Here is a 13,066-nt window from a genome sequence, read left to right as displayed (position 1 = left end):
TCCTGGGCTTTGAGGAGCTCACTTTTGGCCAGAAATACTTCTCACCCGGCCACAATGCCTAAATCCTCCCATTATTCTGCACGGAGAAGCCTTGAAGTTTGCTGGCCATGAACTTAGTGCGCTTCAGGAAACAAGACTCCCAGGGAACACGACAGGAATGAACTTTGATGGGGAAAGGAAAGAAAGATCGAGACTACCTGGTCCCCTGAGCCCCTGACTGCACGGGGAGACAGGAGGAAGTTCTCAGAGCTCGGTCTCCCTGGGCTGCAAGTTCACCGCGTCGGTAATTATCCTTAGAGCCTTTACTTCATTCATTTGATTTTCAAGGTCAAATCTCTCTAGTGGTAATCCTTTTCTTGCAGAGTCTTTTAAACACTTCTGTATATCTCTGTCCAGCTGCGTCAGCGGTCACAGGAGAAGGGGACCTGGGTCGGTGAGAAGTGGGATTGTACCGCAGGCTTCCAACCCTCGAGTCCTTGGGACCCCAGCAGCCCTGGAGCAAAGCCCATAGAACCTTAGAGGAGAAAAATAGGATCTCTTTTCTTTTATCGTGTGTGTCCATTAGGCTAACCTCTGAGCATAGCTACATAGAGGCAACACGCGATTAATCTATTCCTTCTCACGGTACACAGTGCCATTAACAGCTTAGCTATTTCACTGAGAGACACCTGGGTATGTGAAGGCCTCATGGACCAGAGCATCTTAAGAATGCATTAATTTGTGATTCCTTCAAGTTGGGCAGCTTTAATTATTAGTTGGAACCTTTTTGAGCCCAACACATCTCTTACTCTCCACCCACCCTGTGGTCCTAGCTGAGTTCTCAGCGCTACAGAGACTCAGGGGGCCCTTTGCTTCAGCACAACCGCCTTTCGCGTCCCGTTCCTCGGCCTTTTGCTCCTCCAGGCAGAACTGCCTCCGTTCCTTTAGCCAGTTTCCTTGGGATCCGTTTTCTGGAGCTTTCACCACCCCTACTGCCCTCTTGCAAGAACCCTTGTCTGTGGCTGACCCAGCTCCTTTTGAAAAATGGGAGCCGCGGTCTGGGAAGGCTCCAGGGCGGAGGCCCCGTCAGGACACGCCGCGCGGCCCGCGGGCCGTCAGGGTGACCTGGGACGCGGCTCAGCCGAGGCCCCGGGCCCGCTACTGACCCCGTAGCTGCTGCTGGGCCACGTGTGCCCTGCTCCCAAGTCTCCTTGGCCTCCTCCCCGGGCCGCGAGAAGACAGGAGACAACCGCGGCTTTGCTCAGAGGCCCTAGGCCTCCTCCTGTCCCCCCCTCTCCCCGGGCTGTTTGTGCCGAAGATTCTGGATATCTGGGCGAGGGGAGCAAGCAAGGGTACTTCCTCAGGCCTCTGCGGGAACCCCTCCCCAGCTCACGCCTCCAAATCCCAAAGCTAGCTTCCGAAAAACGAGTGTTCCCTGCAGAGCTGAGGCGCACCGCTTTCTCAGAGAGAAGGGTAACTGGTATGCTCTAATTTGTCATTAACAGCTAGGATCTGCTTTGTCAGATGTGATCATGAGAGAGCATTTGATGTGCGTTCTTGTGGAGGAGGACTGGCTCCAAGGGACATTTAAAAAGTGTGGTAGCAGCTCCTGGGAAGAGTGTGAAAAATAGCCGCTTGCTCATTGTCTGTGTAGGACACTTGAGTGACTGTCACTTATATCGTTTCACATGTGGCTCCTCTGCAATGATGCGATGCGAGGTCAGAATCGTTATCTCGGCTCAGGAATAATTAGTTGCCCACGGTGAAATAGCTTGTCTGAGATGGCAGAGCCTCTTCCTTCATCTTTATACTTCCCACGTGCTCATAAGTGGCTGTTGGGAATGTAACACAGTGTTAAATGTAGAACCTGCATGTTACTCATCAATCCTACACCTAGGTGTATAGCCAAAGAATTGAAAATATGTGTACACAAACAAATGTACATGGCAGCATTATTCATATTCACTAAAAATGCCCATAAGTTGATGACTAGCCAAGCAAAATGTGATATATCCATAAAATTTAATACTGTATGGCAATAAAAAAAGCAATGAAACACTGATACATCTACAATATGGATAAACTTGAACACCTTATACCCAATCAGTCACATAAAGTTATATGTTATATGATTTTATTTATATTAAATATCCCAGATAGGCAAATGCAGAGAAACAGAAGGTAGATTAGAAGTTGCCAGGGATGAGGAAGGAGAGAATGGAAAGTGATTGCTAATAAATATGAGTGATTACCATGTTCTGGAATTACATAAAGTGTCATGGTTATACAATCTTCTGAATGTACTTAAAACTACTAAATTGTACATCTTAAAAGGATGGGTTTTATGATATATTACTTATATCTCAGTTTTTAAAAATACAGTAGTAAAAAACCAAGCTATCCAAATAGAAAATGGCAAAAAGCATGAAAAGAATTTCAACATAGACAATATATAGATGGCAAATAAGATTTGAAGATTATTCAACATCATTAGCCACTAGAGAAATGCAAATGAAAACCACAATGGGATACCACTATACACCTAATAGAATAACTAAAATGAAAATAGTGCCAACATCAAATGCTGATGGGGGTGAGGAAAAACCGCATCCCTCATACATTGCTGGAGGGTGAAAAGGTTCAGTCCCTGTGGAAAACAGTTTGGCAGTTTCCTAAAAAGTTAAACATGCAACTAACGTATGACCCAGCAATTGCACATCTCTTGAGAAATGCAAAGTTCTGTTCATGTAAACACCTAAGCCTGAATGTTTACGGCAGCTTGATTCATTATTCCCTCAAAGTGAAAACAACCCAGATGCCTTTCAAAGGGCTGGCTAAATAAACTGTGTATACCCATATCATGGAATACTATTCATAGAATAAAAAGAAATGAATTATTGATAAATGCAACAACATGGATGAATCTTCAGAGAATTAGGCTGAGTAAAAAAAAAAACCAATCCCAAAAACTTATGTACCATATGATTCTATTTATATAACTTGTTTGAAATGGCAAAAAGTGGACAAAGAGATAACAGAAAAGGGGCTAAAAAGAGGGCGTGGGAATGATCAAGTGATTAAAAGTACAACATGAAGGATCCTTATATTGATGGAAACCTTCTGCATCCTAACTGTCTCAACGTCATCATTCTGATTGTGATACTGTGCTACAGTTTTGCAAACTGGGTAAAGAGTACATAAAATCCCTCTGCATTAGTTCTTCCAACTGCATGTGAGTGTACAATGATCTCAAAATAAAAAGTTTAATTAAAAGAAATAGAGGAGTAAAAAAGCATTGAATGACTGCAAAATATTCAGTTATGGCAAACTTTCTTATCTATTACCTTATTTTACATACTCTGAGTAATGCTGTGATGAACCTCTTTGTCCCCAAAAGTATATATGGTCGTGTTTCCATATTATATTTTGCCAAACTGCTTTCTCAAAAACTGGTATCAAGTTACACTCTTATCAACAAGGTAGGCACAGGTGCCTGTCCTAGGGTATACTCACCAGATTTGCAGTATTTGCCTGGTTTCCTATCAACTCATTTTGTAAGAGTAAAGAAGTACTTCATTGCCTCTACTGGCTTATTTTTTTTTCATATTAGGGAGGATGAACATTTTTAAATGTTTACAAATCATTTGTATTATTTTATGATTAGTCTACTCATCAAGAATCAAGGGATTCCTCTGACTCTTCACGCATGAAGCAATGGGCACAGGAAACATGAGCTGGTTAAAAATTGATCGTAATTTTTTAAAACGTGGAGTAAAAATAACAGATTTGGGTGTTAGGGAAATTCTGAGGTGAAATGTAAGCTCTAGGAGCTAGTGATGGACAGGGAGGCCTGGTGTGCTGCACTCCATGGGGTTGCAAAGAGTTGGACACGACTGAGAGACTGAACTGATAACCAAGAAATGGGGAGAATGAGCAGACATAACTGGGCAAGGTCAGAGATGGGGACCATACATGATTTAAGCCTGGGAGAAGTCAGGAAGTGATGTCTGTACAGATAGAGGCATTAGAGCAGGAACTTCCTAAATAAAGAGCTAGTTGTAGTCTTTCTCAGAGGAGAGAAGGGGTCCAGGGGTGGGTAAATATACAAAAATCATGCAAGAATCAAATGGCATAGAAATACAAATGGCAGGAAGCTAGAGAAGTAGCCCAGGGCACAATCTTAATCCCAGAAACAAGGTCCTGTTGTATCTTTTAAAACAAATAGAGAATGAGGGTTGTTTGAGGGTGTGTGTGACTACTGCTGTCAAGTGGAGAATGGGAAATGTCAGACTGGTGGATGTTTGGTTCACCTGAAAAAACATGAAAGCAGGAAATTACACTGCTTGTAACAGGAATAAAGGTGCAGCAGAAGAGCATTTCACCATTTTTCTTAAAAAGGACAGAGTTAGAAATTAAGAAAAAGTGATTTCTCCAGACCAACCTCCTCAATCTGTAAAACCGCAAGGCTAGAGAACCCTTCTGTGACCACCCGTGGATAATCATGTCTAAATTACACCTACAAGAAAGGAAAAGGGGCCAATATTACAGAATCTGTGTGCTGGAGAGGACAGAGACCTCTCTGTATCTGATCTTCCACCCTCAGCAGGAATCTCCTCTGAAAGCTCAGATAAACCTCTGATAAGTCCACAGACAGTTTCATCTTGAATACTGACCTTGGCAGGAATTTATTTCAGCAGAAGATAGCTTCATCTATTTTTATAATACTATAATTGCCAGAAAATTCTTTTTCTGAGTTGACTATTTTCTTATTTCTCATTCTTACCCGTAAACTCTAGTTCTCCCTCTGTAATTACACAGAACAAGGACAATAATAGTTTATATTTCATTAGTGCTGGCTATTTGACACTATGTACATTATATGCATTATTGTTCCCACCGCAACCTTAAAAATAGGTAGTTTTTTTTTTTAATTATCCCTGCCTTATAGATGAAGAAATGGAAGGCAGAAGAGATTATGTAAAATTCCCAAGTTGGTGAATGGGGACAGCCAATATTTGAGCCCAGGGTTTTTTTAGTTCCTGCTAAGCTGCCTCACGGGTCTGAGCCCATGCCTTCATAAGAGCCCTGTCCGTTTTGGAAGCTAGCTCCTCCATAAGAAGTACAGATTTCTGCCACTAAAATATTGTTGAATCTGCCTCTAGAAACTTCTCCTTGAAAAGTATGGTCAGATGACATAAAAGGATAGATTGTATGAACTGTTTTGTGCTTATTTACTGATAGATGTTTGCTTATTAAATGTCTGATAGACATGTGGAAGAATTTGTTTGGAGATCTGCTTTCATTATAACTTAGTAGTGACTTTGCAGGGAGACAACTAATCTCACCCATTTCTGTTATCTGCTAAAATATCTGCATTATCTACAAAACCAAACTAAAAAGAACCTCAGTGAATGATCAAACTGGCTCAGGACAGCCAGCAACAGTTGGTTCTAGAGATAGGTTTCCGAGAGTGAGGAGGATACGCCAAGGGACCTGACCTGTGGAGGTCAGTGGAGGGAAGTGACAGGCTCCCTCTCTGAACACGGACCTCTCTGCTCAGTTCCAAGACTGTAGCCGCTCTCAGCAGACTCAGCGTCCTGAGACCAGTGGAGCGTCAAGAACTCAGCCTCCAGCCTTCATCATTTTCACACTTGCTGCTGGGCCATCCCAACTTTGGACAAGCTGATGTGAGATTTTGGTTCACTCAAGGCTAGCTTGTCTATGTATAAAAGACTATTCAGGTGTTGATTTTGTTTTCAAAGATTGATATTCACTTTATTAAAGTCACTACTTTTTAATAACCTCATTCTTCCTCAGGTTCTAAATTCAGTTTATAAATCCTGCTATTCAAGTTGTGCCTAGCAGTTTTAGCAGTTCCTCTAAAGGCCTTTGAACAATATTTGATCCATTTAAAACTAGTTAATTAAATACTTTCACATATTTTACATTGCATATATAAATTTAATATATTTTATTTCCATTTAATTTGATTGCCTGATTGGCAGACTTTCCAAGTACTAATTATTTCATATAAATCTAATAAATTCAGTTTATAAATATCATGAACCCTGAGTTAAGTGTTGAAATATTGTATTATATAGTTAGTAAGAATTCCACTGCAAACCAGACATCTGAATCAATTACTTAGACAATTTACATTGAAATTACAAAGCTGTCATTCAAATGCAATTCCCAAACATAAGTATGTAAAATATTGAATTTTAAATTTTCTTGATGCAAAAATATTAGCATTATTGGGTTTTAATTTTCTAAGATATTTCTCTACTCAGTTTTCAATTCTGAGACTGAAAGATGCTTACCTTTTAAGGAGGACAAGTAGCATCCTAGTTAACTAATAACTAGAGTGTTTAATCAAGACCTTGATGAAATGCAATACACCTTTTTAATACTTGATTCCATAACTTTAAGACTGATGTGCCATGTATCTACATTTTTGGATTCAAGTCACACACATTACGTCTTTTTTCCTGAGTCTGCTCATAGAAATCTATTAACTCCCCATTCATGTGCCAAATTGACCTCATGGTTGATTCTTTGTCTCCCAACATCTATCTATATACAATCATCTCCCTGCCCAGGCTGAAAGACTTCTGACCAGACCAGATCCCTGCATTATTTTTCATTGACTTTCTAAAATTACAAATAATAAGATGAATTTTGGAGGTCTCCCCTGTGATTTGAAGTTGTAGGTGATATGAAAATTTTACTGACAATCTTATTTTAACATAACCTTAGGTTTTTATCTTGTCAAACTTAGGCGGAAATCATTTTGGATGCTAATTCTGCCATCTTGTCCAGTTTCACGTCATCCTTAAATGTGATAAACTTCTCATTCTTATCTGAGATGCTGATGAGAGTGTTGACTGGAATGGAACACGCGTGGAACCTTGGGACATCTCTCTTCAGCTTGTCTCTGGTCTGTCAGTCAGCTTCCTTCAGAGATGTCATGCCTGTCTGCTCATGGGAATCATCTGGGGAGCTTACCAAAACCTGACTTCTGGAATTCACTCCAGGGCCTAAAGGGCCGTGGCACAGGCATCTCGGACATTTAACAGCTTCCTAGGCTACTCTTAAGCAACTGTTTCAGCACTAGTCTAAGGATTAGCTTTTGCCACTGCTGCTGCTTTTTCCCTGACTTGATTACAAGGACAGAACTTAGACTTTGTCAAGTGCCTTGCTTAAGTCTAGCCTCACTAGGTCTAAAGCACCCCCATCTACCTGTAGGGGAATCATAGCCGTAAAAGGAAACCGTATCTTGTCATGACTTTTCCTTATGACATAGACTGGCTCCAAACGTTTGCCTCCTGCCTCACCTTATGCTCAGGAAGAATCCCCTGAGAAAGATGTTAAATGGACTAGTCTTCAGCATTTACCATAGTCTCCCTTTTAAACACTTAGGTCCGGTGCTCGCTTCCGCAGCACATGTACTAAAATTGGAACGATGCAGAGAAGATTAGCATGGCCCCTGCGCAAGGATGACACGCAAATAACGTGAAGCGTTCCATATTTTTCAGAATATTGGAAATAAAAGCAAAAATAAACAAATGGGACCTAATGAAACTTAAAAGCTTTTGCACAACAAAGGGAACTATAAGCAAGGTGAAAAGACAGCCTTCAGAATGGGAGAAAATAATAGCAAATGAAGAAACAGACAAAGGATTAATCTCAAAAATATACAAGCAACTCCTGAAGCTCAATTCCTGAAAAATAAATGACCCAATCAAAAAATGGGCCAAAGATCTAAACAGACATTTCTCCAAAGAAGACATACAGATGTTCTAACAAACACATGAAAAGATGCTCAACATCACTCATTATCAGAGAAATGCAAATCAAAACCTCAATGAGGTACCATTACACACCAGTCAGGATGGCTGCTATCCAAAAGTCTACAAGCAATAAATGCTGGAGAGGGTGTGGAGAAAAGGGAACCCTCTTACACTGTTGGTGGGAATGCAAACTAGTACAGCCGCTATGGAGAACAGTGTGGAGATTTCTTAAAAAACTGGAATTAGAACTGGCATATGACCCAGCAATCCCACTTCTGGGCATACACACCGAGGAAACCAGATCTGAAAGAGACACGTGCACCCCAATGTTCATTGCAGCACTGTTTATAATAGCCAGGACATGGAAGCAACCTAGATGCCCATCAGCAGACAAATGGATGAGAAAATTATGGTACATATACACAATGGAATGTTATTCAGCCATTAAAAAGAATTCATTTGAATTCTAATGAGATGGATGAAACTGGAGCCCATTATACAGAGTGAAGTAAGCCAGAAAGATAAAGACCAATACAGTATACTAACGCATATATATGGAATTTAGAAAGATGGTAATGATAACCCTATATGCAAAACAGAAAAAGAGACACAGATGTACAAAACAGACTTTTAGACTCTGTGGGAGAAGGTGAGGGTGGGATGTTCTGAGAGAATAGCATTGAAACAAGTATACTATCAAGGGTGAAACAGATCACCAGCCCAGGTTGTATGCATGAGACAAGTGCTCAGGGCTGGTGCAGTGGGAAGACCCTGAGGGATGGGATGGAGAGGGAGGCGGGAGGGGGGATCAGGAAGGGGAACACATGTAAATCCATGGCTGATTCATGTCAATGTATGGCAAAAACCACTACAATATTGTAAAGTAATTAGCCTTCAGCTAATAAAATTAAATGGAAAAAAATAAAGAGAAACAAAAGAGAAAAAAAAAAAAAATAAACACTTAGATCCTTCCCTCCCTCTGTATCGCCCCTCCCCCACTGAATCCTCCACCTCTGTCCTTGGTCTCCATGGTTAGTTTCTCAATAATTATCTGTGATGAATCACTGATCCTATCGTCAGCTTTCTTTTATCCACGAATATAAAATTTGCAGGTCTGAAAAAACAAGCATAAACAAAATAGGTATATATTTAAAAAAATAAAACCATACCGAAATGAATTCCAGCATAAGGATGTGAAAAACAGGCTCTGGATCAATGACTCTAGTTGTCTTCAATACTTAAAAATAACTTGTCCAGTTTTTATCTGAATTGTACTTTGGCAAAATGATCTTTCTGTATTTAAGGTTGCTAATAACTTTGTTGCTGCTACCATTCTTTTTGTGTTCTTATTTTCTGGTATTCCCCAAAGCCTGACCCTTTGCCCCAGCTGCTACCTACCCCTCTCCACACCCAAGCCCTGCCCTGCCACTGTCGACACTCACTGTCCATTCTTTCTAGTTTAGAATAACACTCATAATAGAAATGCATTTTATCTTATGGAAAACACTGTCACAGAACATGATCTCCTGTATGAATATCCTTTCCAAATCCCCAGTTTGTATGGGCATCTGAGACTACCAATCTGAGATGCGTGACTCTAAATCTCCCTGGCCAACCACCTATCTTGAAAATCTCTACTTCCAACTGGGAAAAATATTTGCTAACATGTCTATGATAACCTCTTCATGGAGGGCTTTTTCTGGGTCCCTTTCCTGGTCCACCCTGGCCATAGTAGAACATCCTCCTGGCTCAGAGCTCCGTTCTCCCTACATCCCCTTTCTTCTGAACCTCCCTCACTTCACTCCATTTTCTGCTTTATCCAAAAGCTCAAACTTCTTTATTTTCCCTCACAAAAGGCTTTAATGGCCCAATCAGTAAGAAGCTTGACTCTTACCGATTAAACATGAGCCCAAATCTTCAAATACAAAAAAAACTATCTTTACTTTCCCAGTAAGGCAGTTTTCATCCTCAGAAATACAATTACTTGATCCACTGCCTGGGATGAACAGGGCACATTTGTGTTCCATCCTGGGAAAGGTTACTTTACGTCTTAGAATGTGGCAAGAAATTAAAAATGAGTGAGATTTTATCCCCACAACATGTTTATTCATATCCTGAATTTTATGTCAGCTCGCCTTTATAGGTGAGTGTGCAGATAGGTGGTAAGAAGGTGAGTGGGCATGGCGGGGAGGTGCTGGGTCAGGGGAAGGAGAGGATGTGGGCAGGAGGTGGCAGGCTGGGGATTAGAAAGTAGGAGTACCGGTGGTACTCTGCAAGCTTGAGCCTTCCTAGAGCTGGGAAGATACCTGCAGCACGCCAAACCTCTTAGAATTCTCTTGTCCATTATATCATAAAACCCACCACTTGAATTCCTTCCTTCATTCTTTCTTTCCCTTGTGTTTGCAAGGAAGCACACTGATTTTCCTTAGTACACTGACTGCTTATAAGAGTTCTATGATTCCAGAGAGAAACAGGTGATTCTAAGTAGAAATAAATAGCACCAAGTTTTTGTAAATTCGTAACTCTTATTATGACACTAAGCAAAGAATTTTACAAGGTAAATTTTAGCCTCATCATAGCAGAAGCCATCATATGCAGAGAAGATTGCCAATAATGGAAATGAGACTCAGAAAATATAATAGCAGTGTTTTTGAATACTATGGAGTTAAATGGAAATTTTGAATAAACAGATAATTGGATTTATTATTCTGTAATAGAGGAATCATGGTACTAGACAGAGTATAAAGGTGTCATCTTGTGGTTCTCATTTCAGGGTTAACAGCAGCAGTATTGTTGACGAAAGTAAATGGAATTATGTTCATTTAAAAAGCATCTACACAAAATTGTCAATTAGAAAATCTTTGTCGAGCATTATTGAATGTATTTCCTTGGTCTCCTGTAAGATCTCATTTTTAGCAACTTTAAGGAAGAGAATGAGGTTGGTAGTTACCATCTACCACCCACCCACACTCACAAGCCACCCAATTTCAGGACACCTGGAACCACCCATAAGGACTGGTATTAAGTTCAGGGAGGTTTTTTTTTTTTTTTTTTTTAATTTTAGAATTTTTGCATATATTTGCATGTTGACTTTTAAACATATGGACTCATACATACAAAAATAAGTTTGATAGCATCCTGCTGTTTTGGTGGCCAAACTCGATTCAAAGAATTATCACGTGTAAAGAAATCTAAATTGATTAGATCCTGGAGTATAGAAGAAAAGAAATATATAGAGAGACACAGAGATTTAAGGAAACAAATGGACTATATGAAAAGAAATTTACACCATGAATGGTCTAATTAAATCTACTTAAAAATATTCCTTTGTTAATAGCCTGTATCCAATTCAATAACAAAAAGGTGGGTTTTTTCCTCACTCCTCAACCTGGGAATTCTGGGAGATTTCCTGAAGCTTATTGTCACACCGCAGAACCATAGGAAAGAGTCAGATGTAGACAACTGTGGAATCATGACATCTTAATATCATTGAGAAACATTTTTATGTTGACTGCTCTCATTTCATGGAAAAGAAAGTAAATGTAAAGCAGTTAGTTTCAAAAGCAGTAATTATGGAGTAGGATTTCCTTAGCTTTCAGTTTCCTCTGAAAGAAGAATGTCTTATGTTTTGGTCTCTTACCAAATGCCCATTATTGACCTCCCTTGTTTCCAGAAGTCACATAATATCTGTTGCTGTGTTTTCAGAACAGATTTCTCTCCTTTCTTCCAATCATAAAAGCAAAACATAACTGTAAAATCAAGTTCAAATGTTCAGAGAGGGTGAAAATGTTCCAAAATCACATAGGCAAGTAATAACCTATCTCCCAGATCCTTCTGTTTGCATATATAACCTATTACACACATATAATTTGTTTTCAAAAGCCAAATTGTTTTAGATGTACTGCATTAAACTTGCTTTTTTTTTTGAACTTAACACATTGTGAATGTTTTCCATTCCTGTTTATGCATCTCCCTCTTGTTTTGAATGTCTGCTTAATACTCTGTTTTTTTTAACTATGTCATAATTTAATTACCATACTGATAGACTTTTGAGTTGTTTCCAATTATTCATTACTATAGACATTTCCATAATAATCATACTTATGTAAATTACCTTTGTGCCTGTATGTGGACATTGCAATGAAGAATAGAGGTAAGACTGTTTTAAGAAATGAAATTGTCAGGAGAAATACATATAATGGAATATTACTCAGGCATACAAAAGAAGGAAATCTTGCCTTTTGTGACAACATGGATGGGTCTAGAAGGAACTTTGCTAAGTGAAATAAGTCAGACAGAGAAAGATAAATGCTGTATGATTTCACTCATATGTGGAATATAAACCAACACACATATTAAAATAGAAACAGACAGACACAGAGAACAAGCTAGTGATTGCCAGACAGGAGGGCGTTGTGGATTGTATATAACAGGTAAAGGGGATTAAGACATACAAAACTTCCAGCAATGTCATGGAGGTGGTAATGTACAGCACACGGACTATAGTCAGTAAAGATGGAATAACTTTGTATGGATTTGGGGACTTGTTTACTAAGCTTATCATGGTGATCAGATTATAATGTATATAAGTGTTAGATCACTATATTGTACGCCTGGGACTAATGTAATATCTTATATTGACAGTACTTCAATACAAAAAGAAAAAGAAAAAATAATCTTTTGTGACATGTGAAAATAATATGAAATTCAAATACCAGTATCCAAAAATAAAGTTTTACCTGAATTTTAAATAAAAGCTATTACCCTGCCCTAAGGATACAGTCTTAGATGAACCCTGAATTAGAGATACTCAATGTTATAAGGTTATAGAAATGAAAAAGATAGATTTCTTTTAGGGAAATCTCCAGAACCTATGAATATGTTACTTTACATGGTAAAAAGGACTTTGCAGACATGATTAAAGATCTTGAGATGAGGTTTCTGGGAATATTCATATGAACCCAGAGTAATCACAGAATTCTTATAAGAGGCAGACCAGAGGGACAGCAAGGAGCGGTGTGATGGCAGAAGTGGAGAGAGATTTAAAGATACACGCCTGCTGCCTTTGAAGATGGGAAGAGTGTGGGTGACTTCCAGAAGCTGGGAAAGCCAAGGAAACCGCCTCTAGAACCTGCAGAAGGAGCACAGACCTGCCAATCGTTTAATGGTAGCCCAGTGAAAGCCCTTTCAGACTTCTGCCTTCCAGGATTATAAAGGTATAAATTGGTGTTGTTTCGGTTTGGGGTAATTTGTCACCACGGCACCAGAATGCAGAGGATTAGAGTCAGTTAAATGGA

General features: G+C 39.6%; 1 non-coding gene across 1 annotated transcript; it reads left to right on the top strand.

The window, feature by feature from the left end:
- Window positions 1-7,403: 7,403 nt before the first annotated feature.
- LOC133067479 (U6 spliceosomal RNA) lies at window positions 7,404-7,511 on the top strand. The gene has a single exon (XR_009695271.1). It is a non-coding gene; the product is annotated as a U6 spliceosomal RNA (small nuclear RNA).
- The last annotated feature ends 5,555 nt before the right edge of the window (window positions 7,512-13,066 follow it).

This window comes from Dama dama, chromosome 12 (genome assembly GCF_033118175.1).
Source record: "Dama dama isolate Ldn47 chromosome 12, ASM3311817v1, whole genome shotgun sequence".
Taxonomy (NCBI): domain Eukaryota; kingdom Metazoa; phylum Chordata; class Mammalia; order Artiodactyla; family Cervidae; genus Dama; species Dama dama.
Note: the sequence above shows the minus strand (reverse complement) of the source record. Positions and strands in the feature narration are given on the sequence as shown.